Genomic DNA, 6,639 nt, shown 5'->3' with positions numbered 1-6,639 from the left:
TGTGTGTGTGTGTGTGTGTGTGTGTGTGTGTGTGTGTGTGTGTGTGTGTGTGTGTGTGTGTGTGTGTGTGTGTGTGTGTGTGTGTGTGTGTGTGTGTGTGTGTGCGTGTCCCACATTCTCTCTTTCCAAACTGGGTCAGGCCTCCAGCGTACTGAAGGGGTACCGTACAGTATGTGGTAACACGAGGGCAAAGGTCACCGTGTAACTGGTTCTGTGTTGTTGTTTTTTTATGACCTTTCACTGTGTTTTGATCCAGGTTTGTTTTTCTGTCCTTCTTTGTATTGTCTCTGGTGCAATGATGCACCTTTTTTTTTTTCTTTTTTTTTATCGAAGCCTCACGTTCTCTTCACCAACTAATCGTGGAATGTTCTTATCTGGACTTCCCGGCACCTCCAGGCGCTGCTGAATCACTCCACGTTTAGAAGGAGACGACACTGACATCAGGCCTCTTGGGCCGCGCAACAAGGGCAGCGTCCACGGTCACAAAGCCAATTAGGGATTTACGCGCCGAGACGCAGTAGATCATCTATGGACACACACACACACACACACACACACACACTCACGCACTGAGTGAACTCGTTAGCTCCAGACAGTGAGCACAAAGAATCAACACACTGGGCCTGTTTGAAATGGGAAACCTGCCACTGTGGCTTCCCACGCACACTCAAATAAAAGTATGTGTGTTTTTTTTAGATGTCTCAAATGTTTGATTATATTACTGCTGTTTTTTTATTTTGTTACTATTATTTTTTTTAATCAGTCGTACCAGCCGCTAGATAACTCACCCAGTTGTAGCGCCCCAGTCTCTCCCCTCTCTCCCTCTCTCTCCTCCCTATGGCGGCTGGCTGTGTGTGTCCACAGAGCACACTCTGTCCTATGGAGGGGGCCCACCGGAGGGGGAGGGGGGGGGGGCACAGGCTTCCTTATGTAAGGCAGCCTATAGACGCTTGTTGTCTGGCCTCTTTGCCGTCAGGGTTTCAGGGCCTCCGGTCACTGGCTTTACTGCACATACTGCATCCAGTGTAGTGATTCAGTAGTGAAATGTTAGGTTTTATTTAATAATCCTGAAAATACCTTTTTTTTAAAGCGTTGGTCTGTAAATTGAACCAATAATTTGAAGATGTGATTTTAGCTGAAGCGTCATTGCACTGCGGGTCGTTTTCTTTTAAATTCCTTGGTTACGGACCAAAAAATCTTCTTTAGAAACACGATTGATGTTTAAATTTGAAACCTAATCAAGAGATAATCCTGACAGAAATGAACGAGTTGCAGCCCTGAGAAGATTTGTTAAGACTTTTGGGGTTGGATAGGATGGTCAAATAATTCTCATTTGCATACGACAAACGCGTAGTCCGGTTTAGCATCACGGGCGGGCGGCTCGTGCTTTTCCTTTTTCTTTCTTTTGAAAAGCGTAATTAGACAAAAGGAGATGCATATCGTGTTAATTGCTTTAATTAAGAGGTGCCGCTAGGAGGATTTCACAGACTGAAGGCGTGCCAGCCTTTTCCTTCTGTTTACGCTCTTGCTATGCTAAGCTAAGTAGCTTTGTGCGAAGAGACTGATATCTGCCATTAGTGTATTTTTGTTTGTATCCCCTCGTACACAGTGTGTGTGCTGCTGACCTGCAGAGCCTCTCTGCTGTAGTTGTGTCATCCAGTGACTGTGCGTCTGGGTAATTTGGAGTGCACTTAATCCTAATCTCTAATCCCATTTGACTAAACATTCCCTGCCATCTGGCCTTGGCCAGACAAAAAGGGGGGAAAACACGCAACTACACACACGCAGACAGACATGCGAGCGGCTAATCAGATCGCGTCGCAGCTGCGGGTCGAAGACGCCGATGACTCGACCACGACGAGGGAGCTTTATTGCTGATCAACACGCTGCGGTCTGAACATGCTTACAGATAGTACAGAAGGACACATATTCGGGCGGAACACTAGACGCCACACGTTTTTTTTTTTTTGCAACCTCGGGCCGGGAGTGTGTGGAACGCGAAGGACTCTGTTAGAAATGTGTCGCTTTCGTCTCCGGTAAACACGGCGGCGAACAGCGAAAGGTCAGCGAGCGTCACGGCGAGCAGAGAACGCGCAGGCATCAGCTCCTCGTTTATGAGGAGGACACGGACGGTTCAGAGCGAGACGCTCAGGTGTGACCCAATCATACATACTTGGTTCCTTTATATATACTCATGTAATTGTTGTGTTTGTGGCTTTATAGATGAACGCACGCACGCACACACACACACACACACTGAGGGATGAGTGTGTGGCGGCTAAGAGACGGTGGTTTTGTGATGTTTCAATGCAATCCGATGTAGACTATGCATCCAGAGTGCACACCATCATTTATTGATGTGTGTGCGTGTGTGTGTGTGTCTCTATAGGGACGAGTGAGGTTCAGCGGGTTTATGCTGCTGCTCCTCCTCTTTTTGTCTCGCCGAGGAGGCCGCTGTTTACAAGGAGACGTGACAGAAGGACGTGGAGAGGAAGAGACGTGATTAGATGTGAATAGCCTTCAAGGAAAGTGTCATAGGTGCAGTGTGCCTACACCCCCCCCCCCCCCCCCCCCCCAAAGTCCACCCTCCACACACATTTCCTGCCGGGTTATGTAATGCGGGGGGCGCTCGGTAGTTTTTTCCCTTCGTCGTCTACCCTTCCCAGTCCAGAGCATAACACGCCTTCCTGTTTTTCCAACAACCCAATGAACCCTTTTCCCAACACAAGCACGCGCACACACACACACACACACACACACACACACACACACATACAGCATTGTCACCTTTTGTAAGTAATTTGCTTATTTTATTTAAAGCCGCTTACCATTGATGTATTGTGTCTAGTGGGCCATGATAATGTGTCTCACTCCTCTCACACTGTGTGTGTGTGTGTGTGTGTGTGTGTGTGTGTGTGTGTGTGTGTGTGTGTGTGTGTGTGTGTGTGTGTGTGTGTGTGTGTCATCAACTTCATATCAAAATCAATCCTCAGTCCATTTCCTCTTTAATCTATCTGTGTGTCCACTTAGGCGAGAAATGGGTGTGGCAGCCGATACATGACAAACAATACAAGTGTGTGTGTGTGCGTGTGCGCGTGCCCGCGCATTTGATTCCATCTGCGTGTGAAGAGCAACGCGCACTCCGCGGTGCATAATGTGGGAGACGCGCGTGCCCGTTGTCAGTGGGCTAAAGCGCTGGAGCATTTTCCCGCCAGTGCGGCGTTTTGTGGGAGGGGCTCCGGCTGGGCGCAGTAGCAACAAAGAGCCGGGGCTTCCCGCTCGATATGCAAATGAGGGGGCGGTGGGCGGGGCGTGGAGCCTCCCATTCTGCGGCGCTTAACGCTTTCACTGCCACGTCCGGCTCCTTCTGGTCACTCAGGTTTGTATACACTTTTTTTGACGTTAGTGTGAAAACATAGTGTTCTTTGTGCAGGTCAAAGGTTAAATGAGCTGCTGAACATTATTCACCCTCCGTTTGATTTTCCACTGTCTTTGCAATGTGTTACTTTACTGGAATATTACATGGTCCCAGATTACCAGTGTGGAAATGTGATTTACCATAAATTAAGTTAGTCATTTTTTAATGGAGGTTGTCCTTGAACTACATATTGTACCGTCAGGATCTATAAAGGTCATAAAATAAATAATTTGTTATTATACTGTACCTTGCAATTAGTTATTTTATAATACATTTATTCAGCACTATTCATTTAAATTGTCTACTCACTGTATTGTACAAAGCTACAATATGGATATTCTACATTTAGCACGTATTATAAAACAGATGTGTGTGTGTGTGTGTGTGTCTACTTTGAACTGCCCATGACATGCCCGTGTTGTAAGTGTGTTATGAAGCCAACGTAACATTAGACCAGTAGCAGCTGTCGCGCACATACATGTGCGCTCCACGCACATACTCATCCCCCTATTTCAAACAAAGGGCTCTTTTGTATGAACAAACCGTGTGCTTCGACACGCTAAGCAGGACTCCCACTCCCCTGTGCACTGATATTTCAGATATTCACTCACCGTTCTCTCCATTTGTGCATTTCTCTGATTCAAACTCTGATTCTTTGACAGGAGCTGCATGCTTATTCCTGTGACTTGTGTCTATAGAAACACGGTGTGATTCCAACAACACCACCTTGGTTACAGCTGGGTTGACACCCCCCCACCCCCCCCATGTTAACTATTTAGCGCTGTTAGCATCATTGTGAGTTTTGCCGGCTAAACTTCAGCCCTGTCCAGAGCCGTCTGGATGCAATAGAAATGCCCCTAAACCTCAAATGTAGCCAATTTCACCCAACAGCTGAATCTCAAAGACAAAAGTTTTAAATGTACCAAATAACTGCAGACTTTTTCCTTTTGAATGAGAGTCTTTGTCCTCACGCAGCTGCGGAAATGCACTCGCAGGCACACACACACACACCCATGAGGTGCAAGTTGAGTGCAGGGCATCGCCCGGTGTTTTACCTGCGAGGAGAGCGACCTTCTGCTGATACCAACCAGGTCAGGGCGGCGTGTGCATCAGATAGACGTGTGGGAGGCTGTTTGGGCGGACAGAGTTGAGTGAAAGGCGGGACGGGAGGCCGCTGTTGAACGGACCCACAGTTTGGCTGATAAACTGCCCCCCCCCCCCCCCCCCCCCCCTCTTCCCTCCCACAGGGCAGTTAACGGTTAATAGCTGGGACTTAAAGGCGCAAAGCCACAATGTAAGCGGGTAATTTGCAAAACATTTGCGGGGAACTTTAGGATTAACTGATGGCCTCGGGAATTCCCCGACTCGTGACCCCGTGTGACCTGCTCGCCGCTCAAAGCGCCTCCTGCACAACGACAACCGTCCAAACCCCACAACACTTTGCCTATTGTACTTCCTCGTTTCATTGTGGCATTTGTTGAATTACTTCTTTATTGGAAGGCCCAGTGTCCGCTGGTTGTGGGTTTTATATCCCATGCTGGTTAAATGGGGCCAAACCAGAGGAACTCTTATGACTCTTATGTAGGTCTTGGCTCAAAAGTAGAAAATCTACTCTTAATTTCCCTAAAACAATTATCTGCAGCGACTTCACTGCCTTCAGTGTCTGTCACTCAGTACACAGAGTTACAATGCATGACCTACCCATGTGATTTAGCGCTTGTTATCTTGTGCTCACGGCGTCTCCTGAAGGGCAGTAAATAATTAACATTTGTCAGTTGTAAGGTGGGTTTTTTGTATTTGAATGCATGCCATCGGGGAAGTAAAGTGAGACATTTGTTCCTTGTTTATTACACGACAGTTAGGGCACAAAGCCAAAGCCGCGGATGCGCTGCAACACACACACATGCACACACACCTGTCACATCCCGCTGCTGACCAAACCACCATTTGCCTACAATCTTCTTGTTCATTCCACTTCCAAATCCTCCCGTTTCTCCTGCAGCAGCTTGGTTCTGTCTGCGCTGGTTGCATTCCGCCTGGCGGGATGCTGCAGCATCTTCTTGCTGCTCTCTTTACCAGATATGACTGCTGGCAGGCCCCTCCTGTGTCCCCCGGCCCCACTTCACACCGTGCGGTGCAAAAAACCCTGTCGGGACCTGAATTCAGATGGCAGGAGTGATGGTGATGATGGTGTTGCGCTTAATGGATGTTTTAAAGGTGTTTTGATCCACTGTTACATATTCGGAAAAACAGATCAATGCCATCTTTCCTCTTTTTTGTAACATATTAAAGCATCGGAAGGTCTTTATTAAAGGGAAATAAGCCTCTTCTTTTTTGATCCGATTGTATTTTTTGCTCAGTCTTTCATTTTCTTATCCTTTGCTGCCTCCTTGTGGCCAGTACATAACTACATAACTGTCACAAGCAATCGATTCCCAATTCCAATCCAGCCCCGATCTCATTCTGGGTTGAGTGAGTTGTGGGAGAGCTTCCTCTTCAAGCTTGTTTCTGCACCTTGAAGAAGACGTCTTTGTTCACTTCGCACTATACGAGGAAGACGACTCGCGTGGGAACTGACGCTCACTGCCGGGCTGGAGGTCATGTGAGGATTTCAGTCTGGATCTAAACGAGAAATGTGTGCGTCTGTGTTTGATGTGTGTACACTAACGGTTCACACCCTTCCTGCGATGTCCTTCCTCGCGACTTCATCAAAGTGCTGTTCACATCGTCTCGACTGAATATTCTTGAGAGAAAATTAAAACTATGCAATATTACACTTTGCAGTGCTAAAATAGCCTCATGCATGACGTGATGGGTTTGTGCACATTCTATTTGAACGAATGTCGAAAGGCTTCCGCGCTGCTCTGAGGTGCTTTTTTGGACATTTCTCTCGTTTTATTTAACAGTAGCTTGATTTCACCTCTGCAGACGTTTTCTTACCGCCGGTTGTCAGGTGACCTTACTAAGAACAATAATAACTAATCCACACCTGCAGTTTAGGTTGAAGCAGGATTCATCATCCAGCACAGATGGTTAAGATGGTTTAGTGCATCGAAAATTGACCTTTTATTTCTTATAAGAGAAAATGTAGCTTCCTTCCTTAGATTCCTTGTGGAGCCGCGATGGCTCTTAAAAAGCTTTTCTGTTCATCAAATTAGCAACGGCGTTAAATGTGATCATGGATGGAGCTCTAAAGCTGTACGGACACACACCACGCGTTG

The sequence above is a fragment of the Gasterosteus aculeatus genome, chromosome 10 (genome assembly GCF_964276395.1).
Source record: "Gasterosteus aculeatus chromosome 10, fGasAcu3.hap1.1, whole genome shotgun sequence".
Lineage (NCBI taxonomy): Eukaryota > Metazoa > Chordata > Actinopteri > Perciformes > Gasterosteidae > Gasterosteus > Gasterosteus aculeatus.
This window is presented reverse-complemented; position numbering follows the sequence as displayed.